General features: G+C 38.0%; 2 long non-coding RNA genes across 2 annotated transcripts in view; both read left to right on the plus strand.

Moving 5' to 3' along the window:
- Positions 1–15,671, plus strand: part of LOC117951999 — a 156,558-nt gene that overhangs the window by 36,089 nt on the left and 104,798 nt on the right. The window lies entirely within an intron of this gene.
- Positions 9,672–15,671, plus strand: part of LOC117951997 — a 12,980-nt gene continuing 6,980 nt past the window's right edge. Inside the window, exons 1-3 of the long non-coding RNA XR_004658292.1 lie at positions 9,672–9,684; positions 10,097–10,099; positions 10,335–10,348. This is a non-coding gene — a long non-coding RNA (uncharacterized LOC117951997). The remainder of the gene's footprint in view (positions 9,685–10,096; positions 10,100–10,334; positions 10,349–15,671) is intronic.

Genomic DNA, 15,671 nt, shown 5'->3' on the forward strand with positions numbered 1-15,671 from the left:
ATAAATGGAACAGAAGCAGTGAAATAGAAAATATTCTGCGCCTTAGGATGCATTGCAAATGGTATTTCGACAAATAAAGCACTCTGAGCGGAAGATATAAATAGGTGCAGGTATTTTTCACTGTGATGATCTCAACTCATCTTGGCTGAGCTTTGTTTAGTCAGTAGAGGAGCTCTCTGGGGGAACATGGAGTGGTGTAGTCAAAGTGGAACTCTTCTCATGAGCTTGAGCTTCAAGTTCCCAATATCCCAGCATGCGCGCCACAGAGTCAGACAATAGAGCCAAACGCAAGTCATAGCCAAATCGTAATTACCTCTGCACCCTGCAGAAGCAGACCAATTGACTCCTCTAGATGAATGACAACAGGTAAAGGGCAGTGATTAGCCGGAGGCCTCGGAAGCTTTGTTTGGTGCGGAGGGAGAGAACATTCTCTATTTAGGGCAGAAGATGTGCTTCAGTTATTACGCTCTTATTATTCTGTGGACTTATTACGGGCACAATTCTGCTCAGTGCTGGAAACGCTGCTTGTCACGGTCGGCTGGTAGTGAACATGCTGTCTACATCCGGAGACCAAATTGTTTGTCTTGTTTGTTACAGTTGTAACAACCTGACCAATTACCCAATGATTTATATTGATTGAGAATACCTATAATTGATTCATATTAATAGTGAATTTGTCACCATGATGTTACATTTTCTGTTCTCATACTTTGTTGAGTAGTCCTTCACGAATTATGAGGGTTAGACAGCCATTGGTTCTCATTGATGTAAGAGAGAAGGTAAGGCTATTTTGTGTGCACATGGTGAAATAATAAACCACCAGTGACTGATGTTCTGCTGGCTTGTCTTCAGCAACGGCAATCAGTGCAGGTCAGGATGGCTTCAGGTAGAATAAAAGCTGTAAATATGTGAATTATTCTCACAGACAATGTCAAAGATAAGGTTCCATTTTTACACGTTTATTCACTCAAACTGACCTTTCAAATGTAGTGTTGTAAAATCAAACACTCATTTAGTACAAGTGAGAGACAGCAGCCTAATTACAACCACCCAGGTGATAAAAATGACCAAAAATGATTCACTCATGTGCAAAAGATCTGTTCCCTTGTAATAAAAATACAATTTTCTTGTTGTTGTGAATATTAATTACACATTTATGAATAAATCAGTAGTTCATTGTTTGCACCTGAGCTGTTATTGGAAACAAAAGAGTAATCATTCTAAACAGTTATAAATTTGACCCTGTTTGCTAAATAGAGTTCTGCTTTACATGACAAACAAGTTTAACCATTCAAACTAAATTCCCTGTGTGAGAATAGTTGTCACTAATCAGTAATTTATTTTATAACTATTCATCAATAGGGTTGTAATGATTTGTAAATTGTGATTTATGCTGATTCAACCACATCAATTTGGTAAAAAAACAAGTCACATATTTGCATTTTTATCCAATGGCTGTAAAATCTAGCTAAAACTAAGCAAAGAAGAAAGAAATTGTGATGAACATCCTAAAATCAGAGAGGGCATTGCCCCTAAATCACGAGTTAAATCTTAAAGCAAACAATTCACACTAAATCATCAACTTTAAAGGCCACAAACAGCCATTGGAAGTGCTCCATTTTTGATCCATTTTAATTCTCACACGTTGTAAGGTGTGGCATTTGGTTGTAGTGATCTTTTGAAAGCATAAAGCAACATGTCACAGCTGGCACAATGTGTGAAAGTGAATGCTGAGCTACTGAAGTGAACCAGGATTAAATGATCTGTGAAAACATCTTCTGCTGTCATATCACCATTACACCTGTTGGGCTGTGACAACAGGCATGCACAGCAGCTTTGGAACTGTGATCTTACATCTTGTATTCAGGCAGAGATGTAATAACTGGACAATGGGATTTATCTGAGATCTGGCTTGATAATACCGACAATCTAGGGAATTTCAGCAATCTGGTACCAATCTGTTATCATTCGTTTTGAACAAAAGACTCCAACGTGAGATAATACAGCCAGAGAGTGTACACAAATGATCTTACAACATGCAATAATTGGATTATAACATGCAGCTTACACTAGCATCTTCATCCCCTGCAGAGGACACATCTGGATCTAGTGATGAACATAAACAACTGTTTGCTTAATGATGCTCATAATCTCCTGGAATCCAAAGTTAAAATAGTACAAGGTGAACAGCACACAGAACATTAAACCCACCAGGGTTTAAGAAAGCAGAATAAGTGGAGGCTGTGCACACAACCCCCGTGAAGGGGCTCCATGGGAAGAGGTAAGTGGTTCCCAAGCAACTATTGCTGATTCGCTGTGGGGAACTTAAAACTGGAGAAATACAAGAATTAACCCTTCGCCATGTCAAAAAAGGCTCTACATCTTGTGCAGCAACACATATTAAAAAGCAAGTTACAGAATTTTTAAATTTGACTTGAAGCTATTAGGCCTGTTTCATTCTTAAAATCTTAAAATTCCTTTAACATAGCCACTGCAGGGGGCGCACTTCAAAATATTGCCTCTGTGGCCAGGTCTGAAAAACACTGCAGGAAAACTGCAGTTTTTTTTCAAATGAGAAGTCAGTAGAAATAAATTGGATGGATGTTATTGTTGAAGTGGCAAGCCATTTAAATGGGTTGGCTTTTAACAAGTTAAAGTTGAATGTCGAATCAGGTCTCTGGAGGTAGAGTGATGTAAGCAAGACAAGGCAGAACAGTAAACAACTGTGGCAGAGATGGATCAGCAGCATTGTCTCTGTTGATGAAGCGGTGTGTTCTGCTACTGCAGAATCCAAGGTCAAACACACGTCACACGACGAAAACAAACAACCAAACTTAGAGAACACCTCATTTGACCTTTCAATTGATACCACTACCAATACCTCCTCTGGTGTATGATCTCCAACAACCTAAGGAGATCCCGGACATCAAAAATATCGAAAGATTTGTCGGAAAAAAGGCAAAAAAAGACAAAAACTCCAAAAGGCAACAACTGTCAGAATGTTATAAGTTGTCCATAAAAATTGTCAAAAATTGTCAACAAAAGTCAAACGGTGACAAAGACGTTGAAAAGGAACAAAAACTTCAGAAAAAGCCCAGTTTTAATCATCCCCCCGTAAATTAGGCCCATGCTTTGTTGTGTTGCAGATCAAACTAGGCATTATGCACAGTGTTCAGAGAAGTATTCAGATCCTTTACTTAAATAGTAACTTAAAGCTCCCATGTTATGCTCCTTTTCAGGTTCAGAATTGTATCTTGAGGTTGTACCAGAATAGGTTTACATGATTTTTAATTTTCAAAAAACCCTACATTTTTCATCTACTGCACATTGCTGCATTTCTTGTTTTCACCCTGTGTGTTTGGAACTCTGTTTTAGCTACAGACTGAAACGTCTCAGTTGTTTTAGCTACAGAGTGAGACATCTAACTTCTATACTTCTATACTTGTTGGGAGTCGCACATGCGCAGTAGCAAGGTAAGATCCCTTCAGCTAGATAACTCTTTCTCCAACTTGGGTCAGTCCAAGGTAGGATTAGCTGTGAGACTTCTCCTAGACCACCTAGAGGGCCACTTGTGGATTACCTGCTGAACAAGGACATGGAAGTAGTTCTTTTGGAGATTATGGTCAAATAGTGTTTTGCCATTGACAATGAGCTAGCATGCTAGCGTTAGCATGTGCTATGGTTAGCCAGCCACCTGATCTCGGTTAGTGACGTAGAAAGCCGTGCAGAACTTGAACAGCTCACCCGGAGACTGAAGGCAGAGGACATTCAGAAACTGTATCTCACTCAGAACAGCATTGATAGTTTTTTTCCAAGTTTGTATGCGTGTGGAAGCACGCCAAACACCCCAAATCCAAGAAAAAGGTTTTTTTTCATTGTATGTGCACTTTAACACTAAATCCACTTTCATGACTTTATTAGACACATACCGTCCCTTGATCATGCTGTATATTCTGTTGATCTTGGTCAAATTGTATTGTATTTTCCAGTAATTCTGTTCACTCGACCACCCCCCAAAAAAATCTGTGAAAGATCTGTCACTTACGCTGGAACACTCCCCCCCGGTGTTTTTCTCTTGTGTAAATGAATGAGTACATGGCTGTACACGTGCATGTGGGACACGTTATATAGTCTTGCTCATGTTTTCACACAATTTGATTGATCAGCAGTTGTGCCAACAAAGGAGAAGACGAAGAAGAAGGTGAAAGGAAAAAGTAGAGGTAGAAGGACAGCTAGCTACCAAATGCCTCCAAATCTCATCTTTAAGTTTTCATCTTTAATGAATAAGGAAATGCATTTAATTTCTCAGATAATAGTGTGAACCATAACTTTGTATGTTATAAAACAAAACCCACAGACATATTTAACTAAAAACAACAATACCAGACTGCAAAAATGTTGCAAAGATCAACAAAAAATCCGGGATTAAAAAGGTAAAAGTATTATTAGCAAAATGTACTTACTTTTCACTTATTAGGTTAGTTAAAATACTTTACACAAATATGGCCCCCATTTATATTTTTTATCAGTATTTTCCTGTTGTATTAATTCTTTTGACCGTTTATAATGTAAAATTAGTACCTTAATTAACACTGTTTAGAAAAGCATCTATGGTTTGTTCATAAAATATATATATATATTATAGCTTATAAAATATAGCTTAAAGAGGCTAGTTTGGGAAGTTTGGATAACAAACCAAAATGATCACCTAAGACCTCATTAAATACAACTTAACATTAATACCATAAGAACTGTAACATTTTAGTTTTTTAGTACGTTTTTCCACAGTAATGAAAAGTTCTGCACTTTTCCACTTTCTGCTACTGCTGTATGACTGTGGCACTGCTTTTGCCAGAAAACTCTGGTTTTCCTGTGACAGTTTATGAGAGCATCTGCTGAAAGATTCCCTATACTGTGATTGAAAGCATCTGCAGAAACTCTGTTGAGCAAAGAGCTCACATACCAAGCAGAGCTCTGTGGATGCCAGTTCCTACTCAGATCAATACCACAGGTAATATTTTACAGGTACGCCCGCTCTATGAGACCGCTAATCCACCTCGCGTGGTCTGAGAATCTAAATCTATTTTTTTAGGTTAGTTTGATTGATAAAAGCAACCATGTTTTAATTGAAATATCAGGCAATAGAAATACTGGACAATGAAATTCATAAAGTTGCTATGTGAATTAGTTTAATGTAGGCCATGCTTCTTTTAAAACCCGTGGAAATAAATTGGATGCAGCACAAGACAAATAGACCACAAACCTTCATTATCTTTGTGCTCATGAGCAGTGGGACAAAATAGGCCTATTCATCACATATTAATTATCATGATTTCCCTCTACAGAAGAAGGTATTTTGGAGGCCTCCAGCTATTTTAATGGACCTTTACTTTCTAAAAACCCTTTTTCAAAAAAGGGGTCTAAATTATTTTAATGTAGTCATTTTTCTCTTCCTTTCATCGGAAGAAGCCACAGACGGCACACAACTGGGCCTATTTTTTAATTTGCCGGAGAGACATAATTCACCCCATCACTTTAAATTACGCACACAGTTTAAAATTAAATTTTTTAACCATAATTATGTTCAGCTTCTACCCAATTCACTGAAGGGTGACACTAATAAAAAGAGTAAAAGTAGAAACTTCTTTTAATGTTTCCTATAGTCAATCATTACATTTATTTTAACGTGTAGTGTTCGCCTAAAACTCAGGGATAATTAGCCATCAAGAAGTTAAGAACGTTATATAGTCTGTAATACTTAACACTCCATGGCATTTTGTCAGTTTCAGTATAAGACTATTAGACTAGACTTACCTGAACTTTTAATGGACATTGGTTATGAATATTTGATCAAAATGGTCATTGCAGAGGTATTACAAGAAGGTAATGCAGTTCAGACGTGTCTCTAATGGCAGCAGTGCAGTAATAGTACACTCTAGTGATGCAAAAACAACAGAAAAGTCAACGTTTCTTCAATATCTTGTCTGATGCTCAAGTAAAAAAAACAAGCTAGAAAATGCGGTCCACATTGATATAAAAACTAGACTGGGTAAACCCCGCCCACTCTGCTGGTGATTTGATTTGAAGCAAAAATACCAAATATTCCCTGGTTCACTCTTCCGAGTTTTTATATGATAGAAACCTATATATCTTTGGGTTTTGAAGATATCCCCTGGATCTCTGGGAAATTGTGAGTGAAGTTTTTATTTTTTATTTTGATAGACATTGATATTTTCAAAATGATTAAACAAGACAGAAATCAGCAGATATATCTGTAATGGAAATAATCATTGCAACAAACCGTTTCTGTCGTGCAATATGCAGATTTCCGCCTTGAGGTAGAAAGTGTAATGTTAGTCTTGCCCTCCTCCTCCTCACTTGGTCATGTTTGATGAAAGATCTGACCTGAAGCTGAGGAACTGTGCAACCATGAAGCTCCCTTTAAAAAAAACCTTCATGCTGATGTTCAGTATGTTTTGGAACAAGGTCTCCTACAGCATTTGGAGGTCTGATGTTAATTAGTTTCTTCCTGCCCTCCTTCATTGTAGTTGTTGCCATGATTTCCCTGAAATCCAGCTGACAGCTTGCCAGGCCAGCAGCAGATTGTATAGACTTATTAACATCACAGAAATCACTAATGTATAGTACATGGAAAAACCCTTGCGCTGCAGTAGCAGGTAGTGCATTGCTGTTAAAGCGGTTCATGTTTTACAGAGGTACAAAGACAGATTGGGAATATGGGATCCGGAACACGCTACCGATCTATCCTTGAATTTAATCAAATGGAACTAAACTGATTAAACTATATTTCATGCATAGGTACAAAGTAATTTACTTTATAACATTTCCTCATCGAATCACCTAATGTATAATTTTAATCAACTCATATGTATTCTCTCTTTTAAATGTGCTCATTCAGAAATAATAGCAGCTATAATTGCTGTGTAATTACTTTGTGATATAATTAGACCATGATTAGCACGACACTGGCAACATTTTTGTAGCTCTTATTTTGTTTCACAATTTTCTGAGATTTCTTTTTCACAATGTAAGGCAAGCATAGTGGTAAGCACCAAGAGTCTCAACATCACAACCTCGACCTGTTTTCTGTGTTCTTACTTTTATCTTGTCAATACTCAGCAGCTGAACATGGTCATATTTGATTAGCTAATGACAGAGCACTAAAGGAGCAAAATAGTTTTGCAAAATTATTAAAGTCAAGATAAAACACACGTAATCATGGAAAGTATAGAAAGCTGTGACCCAGATAGCATGTTAATAAAGCGGTTCTCCCTTTTAATTGGCTAGTGATATCTTCATGTGTTTGTACCAACAGCCAGCAACTTCTCTTCCATCCATTAGCTTGTCAGGAACTTTGGATTGAGATTGACTTATCTAGTGACTCCTATCCACAATACATCTAAAATACTCTCATGAGACCCAATTTTCTACCTGCATCCCTGCACCTTCTCGTTTGAGTTATTTCCTCTGTGAGCACAAGTAAGCCATCATGCTGGACAATACTGAAAACAAAACTTCTTACATTGATGAAACACCCACACAGACACAAACCAAAGAGTCTTGAGGGTGTTTGGATGCACTTTTTATTTTATTTTTTGAAATCTATTGGCAAGTGTGAGACATGAACAACTTTACTGTTTAATGATATGTTTGCTGGCTGAGATTTTTGCAGAAAATCTGACTGAGTTTAAGGAAATGCAAATACATGGTAAGTGAATAAAATAATATGCAGTGCGTGCAGATAAGCTTCGTTAAGAATTTGACATTTAAACAGGCTGGAGATTTACTTTGCAAAATGAAACTATAACTTTACAAATGCTGACATGTCTTACTCTCAAATGTATAAATTTGGCTCAGGTCACACGTTAATACCCAAGCCAGCTAAATAGTGATGAAAATTTAGACAAATATTGAGCAGTGGAAAAATATTCATATTCCTGGAGGTATCATTTTTGGATGCTATACTCCATCCTCCATGTTTACTCTCTGGGGGTACAGTTGGAAAGAATTACAGTAATTGATTAAATGCACAGAGGTGAGTCGAGCCTATAGAGCTGTCCACATGTCTGACTGATCTCCTTGTCATGGCACTTCTCCCTCTTTCTGTCTCTCAGCCTCACAGAGGCCGTCCTAATGTATGACTATTGTCTGGAGGTCACTGTGGATGTCCAAGTCATGTGGAGGTAGCTCATCATGCAGAGCGCTGCAAGCTTCAGGGAGTAATCACAAGCCTCCAGCTTCCCCCATCAACATTCTTTGCTGCCCTTAGGCCAACAAACCAGATTTTTCATGTCAGCTGGCATGCACCTTCAACTCATAAGTAGCTCTTTGACTTTCACAAGTCTCGCATCATCCAAGCATACACACACTCCCAGGCAAGGTTGCCATATCCTTGATCCATAATTATATGCCAGTTATAAGTGTCCACTTGTGCATGCAGATGGGCTGGGCACCTTAAAAATCCAGGTAGCAGGTCGAACCTTTCTGCACTGACTATTTATCATTCCCTAAGGGGGAGCCCTCACATTGTAATAATCATTTTAAATCTTTTCCATTACGTTTGTTCTCAGGTCTCTACCGCATACCACAGAGAGGAAAATTGGAAATAATGATGACAACTTTTTTATTTATTTTCCATTACTTTCTGTGTTGTTGATTCTGTATCAATAATCCTCTTGTTTTGTTTTAATAGATCTTTTAAGTTGACAACCCTATACGTAAAAAATCAAATCAAATAAAAAAGTAATATTGTTAAAAAAGACACACAAAAAAATGACACAAACATACTTTGTTACTTGACTCACCTTTAAGTTTAGATTAGAGTCTCTGATGGACTAACGAACATTACACATTACATGATGACTGATGTAGGATTTCAGGACGAGAAATAATGTTTATCAAAATTGTTCATTATCATGTGCATTAGAAAAAACGGCCAATCATTTTGAAACAAATAAATAAATCAAATAGCAAAGTAAATGAGCCTTTAATAGGCTGACTGATTGCATTAAATTGTGATTGGAGCTCATTACTGAATACTTCATCTGAAGTGACAGTGATTCTCAATTGTAATGTATAACTTAGCACTGAATAAGGCTCCTAAAGTGAGGTGCTAATGTACTATGTGGTTCTGAATATATAATGCAAAGAAAAAGAAAGGGAACTATTTGAAATCACCCACTTTTATATACAATAAGTCCATAAAATATGGTCTGAGCTTCATCAAAGTCACTATAATAGACAAATACACTCATGTAAATCAAATCATGTGGAAATTGAAATTGGCCATGTTATGTGATGTTATCTTATACAAGCAGGATATAAGTAAGCAATAGCTCACAGCTATTAATATATTATATTATTATATATTATAATAGCTCACAGTAAAATTGTCCCTCTTGGGCTGGCTTGCTGCACCATGGACGTATTAAGAGAAGCTGCCCACCCTGAGGCGATTGCTATGGAACGCAGCGCAGGCAATGTTAGCATGCGCTATCAGCTAGCACAGGCTATTTCTTTTGCTTGATGCTAAAGTTAGACACACAACAACACAAACAAATTAACAGATCGAGACAGCAGTAGAACATTAAAAGTACATTCACACCAAATAAAGCAATTTGTCACAGCGGGGGGGAGTGTCAACAAAACGGCTGTTTGAGTGACGTCCTGTCTGTTCTTAATCCAACCCAAGAAAGCACTAGACTTTTTATTTCACAATTACTGTTTTGCGTCAGATTGTTTAACCATTTCAACGATTCTGACCGCACTTGAAGGCACCTTTATTTCACAAGAGAGAGAAAGATAAGATGAGCGAGACATAGCGAGTTCTTGGTTACTGGAAACATTCAGCTATTTAACAAACTCCCAGGCAGTTTACTGCTTTGTTCGTTTTTTACCCTTATAGGGTTTTAAAATGTTTTTTTGGCAGCAATGAAGGTAGTGATGTTTCCCGTTTACTGTACGGGATTCTCACCCCAACTCAAACCATAGCTCAAACACACCAACAATTCTGATCGCCGGTTACATGATTGGCCACCGCATCGTGACGTGGGGTTGTGTTTCACCAAAAGTCGAGATGGTCTCAACTTTTTGCTGCAGGCCTGCTGCGTTTTTTTGAGCGTCCCCCCTGTGGCAACCCCTACCGCAGCCTAAACGCACTACCACCATGAAAAATGATGGCGTTTTTGCCAGACCGTTGGACGGACGACGGAGGCAGTCGGAAAGCAGCCTAACTCCTCTGTTCTTTGAGGTAAAATTACTGTTTGTGTCAATGTACTCTGGTGGCTTTGAAAATAGCATCAATACAGCTTTAGTTTCCCGACGGAACGTGCTGTCTGACGGCAAGGTAGAGCAGAGAATTCTTCTAAATAAAGCGTAAACAGCACATTTAAAGGAACACTGCTGATTTTAAACCAGCTCTGTGTCATGGCGGTGTGTGTGCGCAGATGAACGGCTTCCCTCCGTGGCACCAGCAATCAATTTGTTAGTCTCACGTTTTTTCTTAGACACGGACTGATACAGATCAGCTACCCGTTTAATGACTTAGCATAAGCAACTATATCACAGGTTTGGAAAATGTGTCTCACCATTACGTGCCATATTGTGATAGGTCAGTTACCTTATGTAAGCATGTAGACAGTCAATTATGAAATACTTTTTTGTTCTGCTTCATCTATAAATAATGACATCTCTTTCTTAAGGGAGAGAGAAATGTACAATTTACTTGACCTTTGTGTACTCTGTATACTCTCTCTGAAATATATTGTACACATTATATTATGCTTCAACCCTTGAACTGCTTTGTGTGTTTACATACGGATGTTAATTGTTTGTTGGCAGTTTTCACAGCACTATACTGAAAGGTCAATACAGGGATTTAAAAGGAGTGTCTGTCACACCTCTGCATTCGCTGCTTTTTTGTATAGGCCTACACTAACTGCAAATTGTAGAGGCGTTTTCTGTGAGCTTCAGCCTTGAATGCTGACAGAGAAGCAGGGAAATACATCCTCTAAATCTGAGAATTTCTGCAAAATCTTCCAGCTACCACTGTTATTTCATACATTTCTGAAACAGTGCACTTCTGGAATATTCATGCTATGCTCACAGCCATCATGCCTCCCACGTTATTCTCCTGTGTCAAGTTATACATGCTGTACATGTATTTAGAAAGTCTAAGTAGCAATGATGTTTTGTGATTGACTTTCTGCGTGATAAGAACATTGGAGGACGCAGAGAGAGTGTTGTCTTCGCTCATTACTACCACCAAGGCCCAGCTGCAGAGACAGCTGCAGCTTATGTCAACACCTGCCAGAGGAGGGACGGGATACATCACTCGTCAGGCTCAATCGCAGCTTGATCTCAGCTCCAAACCAAACTTCACAAGTGTCACAGTAATAAACATGAAAACACCTGCAAACGTCAACAGTTCAGACCAATTTGGAGTCTGTTAATTAAAAGATGCTGATTTTTGATTTCCCCACATTATTGAGGAATTGAAAAATGCACAGCTTAAACAACTGCTAGACCATCATGAAAATCGTAATTGAAAGCGTGCTTTGATGGTGAGCTTGACAGCTCTGTTTACGTCTCGTGATACCCATATTACACTACCCCCGGGGCAGACTGTGGGTCCGTGAGGCAATTTCCAACGTTTAGATCCAGTCAGAGACTTCTTCCAATGGAACAGGCCAGCGTTCAACCATCACACTTAGAAGCCCTCAGAAGTCATTACAGAGTTCAGCACAGTCAGCAGATTTCAGCAGAACTTTGTAGCTCGGTGTTGACAGCGAACTTGATAGTCAGCAGAGGTTAACCATTGGCTTTCCTTGCTAACATAACAATGTGGAGAGTTGTGACCTCTGCTGTTGTAGATATAACATACAATGTCTTATATGGGAAATGACTCGCAACACAGTTTGGTCCTGTCAGAGCTGAGGTTGAAGTGGATTAAGTTTTATCCATTTGGGCCTTTAGGTTCTGGAAACGCTTTGCTGACAAGAGCTTATTGTCTGATTTTAGGTTGGACTTGTTTTGTATGTACCATGTCAAAACATTTTGAGTTTGCATTTTGCCTTTATTGGATAGTGACAGTAGACATGAATCATGGGGAGAGAGAAAAAGAGATTATACATTTGTGTTATTGTAAGCAAATTTCAGCAAATCTCATCCTTACTGAAGACATGATGCTTTGAAAATAGGTCACAAACATGCTTTAATAATCTCATTAAGCAACTGGGCACTGTAGTTTTTAGCAACTGTTACTCAAACGGGTAAATTGTGCATTTGTTGGAGGCTATTTGGAGCTGCAGATTTGAAGGTGTAGCGAGAATTTACAACCCCAGGATGGTGTGTGTGAGATTAGCCCAAAATAAAAATACTATGGCACCGAAGATACAAGTAATACTTCAATCAGATCAATACAGCGCTCATTTATTCCTTTGTTTTGCCTTTTCAATGGATTTGTTATTTCTTGTTGTTGACAATAAGAAAAATATACAGAATATCACCAGACTTATCTTAAACCACCAGGCCACCAGGACTCTTAATAAAGTGAAATGCACATGTTTTTAGTACTATGACAAATGTGAAGTATAAATGCAGCGTCCCATTTATTGGTTCATGTGTTCAAATGATGTGGTTTGTAAGTGTTATGTTTGAATATGGAACAGGTGCAGGTGGAATCAATCTTGGCCATCTGTTTGGTTTTTCTGGGTCATGCTGGGTGTGACGAGGATGAGGAAATATTTCCCCCCAAGTGCAGCTGAGTTTTATAGGAAGGAGAAGCTATATAAACTGAACTGGTTCAGACTTTGGCCTCTGCTTCATAAGATTGTTGCACAGGATACGCATCATCTCTTCTGCATCATTGCTATGATGTGTCATGTAATATTGACTATCTGAAAGGCATAAAAGCTCAACACTTCTTATCCTGAGAAGTTTCTTTCTGGTTGCATCACTCCTGATCTCACTTTTGAGCACAACCATGGAGCATACTGTGTTTTGTTATACTTACACCTTTGACTGTTGACCTTATTACCTACTTTATAATGAATAGAAATAAAGGTGGATATATTTGGAATGAGGATTTGGTCTCTGAAAGTAATTAGAGGGTGATGTCAACAGAACTCATAAAAGGTGTTGGTACAATAGTGGTTTCCATAGAAACCTTGTGGCCGAAGTGGTCTTCTCGGAGGTGTGCTTTAATAATATACTGGCCAAGCAGAGAAGGCAAATGTAATATCACTCTATAGAACCACCAGTTAATGAACAGATCCTTTTTAGGTGATGGATAAATATGGGTGCGTTTCCTGCTTAAAATGAATTGAGGGCTGGGGTTTTGAAGGAAAATACCCAGAAGTGTAAAAGCAAAATATTAAATACATTTCATTTAAGTCATATTTCCTGTAATATATTAACTTTAAAGCAGCAACAAGAAGTTTTTAACTTGTTTTGAAATGGTGTACTGATGCCTCCATATGACCAACAAGACCATCAGGGAGAAGACCGGCTGTTTCTTCATAAGTTAGGCTTAAAGCCCAACCCGAGTCGGATTCAGATGAAATGATTTACAGCAGGCAGACCGAAAGAGCCTATGTTTAGATTTTCCGAGGCAAAGCTTTGTATTAGTAAGTTAGCCAAAGATTTTTCTTCAAAGATTTCTATTTTTTACGTAACATTTTGTGGTTATGGCTGTAATACTGGTGCAGCAACTGCAAAGAAAAAAGAAGCCAAAAAATAAATGATAGCGCACGGGCAAAAACACAAGTCAACCTTGGTCAGTCATTTAACAGATGGAGACAGTTGCCAGGATTTGAAAAGATTCAAAACCAATCCTGAATTGGCCCTCTTCTTCCGAGACAGGAACATGGTATGTCTATTTTATTTATGAAATACACATTAAAACAATAAACAAATTAACATTGGTTGGAAAACAGTGTTTACTTTGTTTGACCGTCATTACAGTAATGAACTGATATAGTATGACAATCCTATTGTCATTGGTGTGGTTAGAAATACGTCATTATTTCTGTGTGTGCATTAACAGCTGCAGGACATGAAATTGGTGTTGCTTGGCAACCAGCAGTATATGTCGTGTATTTTGTATCGTTTTGCATGAATGCCTAACCATGTACAAACTCCTCTTTAAAATCTGAATTATTCATCACACATGAATGTCAGAGTTCAGCAAACTGATTCTAAGGCCATTACACTGCAGGGCAATTGACAGACATGCGTGTGTGTGTGAATCATATCTTAATGCATTTATACTCGTAGATATTTCAATGCCAACGATTGTGAACCTTTTAACTGGCCACCATTATTGCTATTTGCAGGATTTGCAGCTCTCTGTATAAGTGCAGGTGTACAATTGTTCTGCTACGTTTAACCATTGATTTATTTCAGTAAATAACAGCACAAATGAACAGTGGCAACACAGTTTTTCCCACTCACTGTTGCAACCGGTGCTTTGTTCAACCACTGACTGACGGAAAAACTCTGTAAGGAGCAGTGATGCGGCAATCTTGTTATGTTGTCTGTAGTAACTTTATACTGAATTCTGAGCGTATAACTTTGTAAAGATTTGTTTTATTGTAGCATAACAGGAAAAAATCATTAGTATGGTTTCTCAGTTCCTCATCTTTTGAACTCTTGTATTAAATTAAAGAAACACCAAACTTTTAAATACACTCAAACATCTTATGAAGCTTTCACTCACCTAATATTCAAACAACTTGCAGGACCACCAACTATTAATCTGAGGCACCTACTGTTAAATGTCCCTACAAGTATTCAACATTGTAATTGACAGTGTGCTGTGCCTCTCTATCTGTACCTAAAGAATAACGTGACAGTGTAGAATTCATTTGAAAATGTAAGGTTATATTTTACAAAATAGATCTCGATGATAAATTTGCTAATTAAATGTTGTAATTTAACAGTTAAAGGGCTCATGGCTGTCCTCAGCCATGGCCTTCTCAAGAGATAACTTTGAGTTGAATTCAAAAGCAGCTCCATTTTACTTTTTCGCTCTGGAATTGATTGTCATTATGGTTCTTTGTCTATAGTAACATTCAATTCTCTACATAACTCTTGGGTGCAGGCACTCTAAGTTGTTACACAATTAGCCTTGAAGTAGTTCAATTTTAGCCTGACACTATGAGAAGCACTGAGCCGGCTGAAATGACACTCCAATTTGTCCATTTCCACACTTCCGTGGATCCGAGTAATCATCCAGCTATACTTGTTGATTGGCTCTGAACATTGCCTGGTATTGAATAGTAACACCATGCTATTTTTAATGTTATTTTCCCCCTTACTTAAGTAAGACCTGGTTTCACATCATACGCCAAGTCTCTTTAAAAACACACCCTATGTCTATACAAGAAAAGGAATCATAATTAATATGAGAAAAGTACATTCTTAGTGTTACTGCCTCTAAACACACAATCCTCAGTTTAGTCAGACAATTTGTCTATCCTCTAAACCCCCAATACAATTTTGAAAGGAAGTAAAAGTTATCTGCTCTAATATAACATGGAAATGGTCTTCGTTTGTCTATAATAACACATAACTGTGTTGTGGTTTGGGGTTTTGTTGGGGGTTATTTTCCCCGTTTGGCCTTCCCTGTGTTTGTTTCTTGGTTTTCTCCC

Source organism: Etheostoma cragini, chromosome 10, assembly GCF_013103735.1.
Source record: "Etheostoma cragini isolate CJK2018 chromosome 10, CSU_Ecrag_1.0, whole genome shotgun sequence".
In the NCBI taxonomy this organism is placed as follows: Eukaryota; Metazoa; Chordata; class Actinopteri; order Perciformes; family Percidae; genus Etheostoma; species Etheostoma cragini.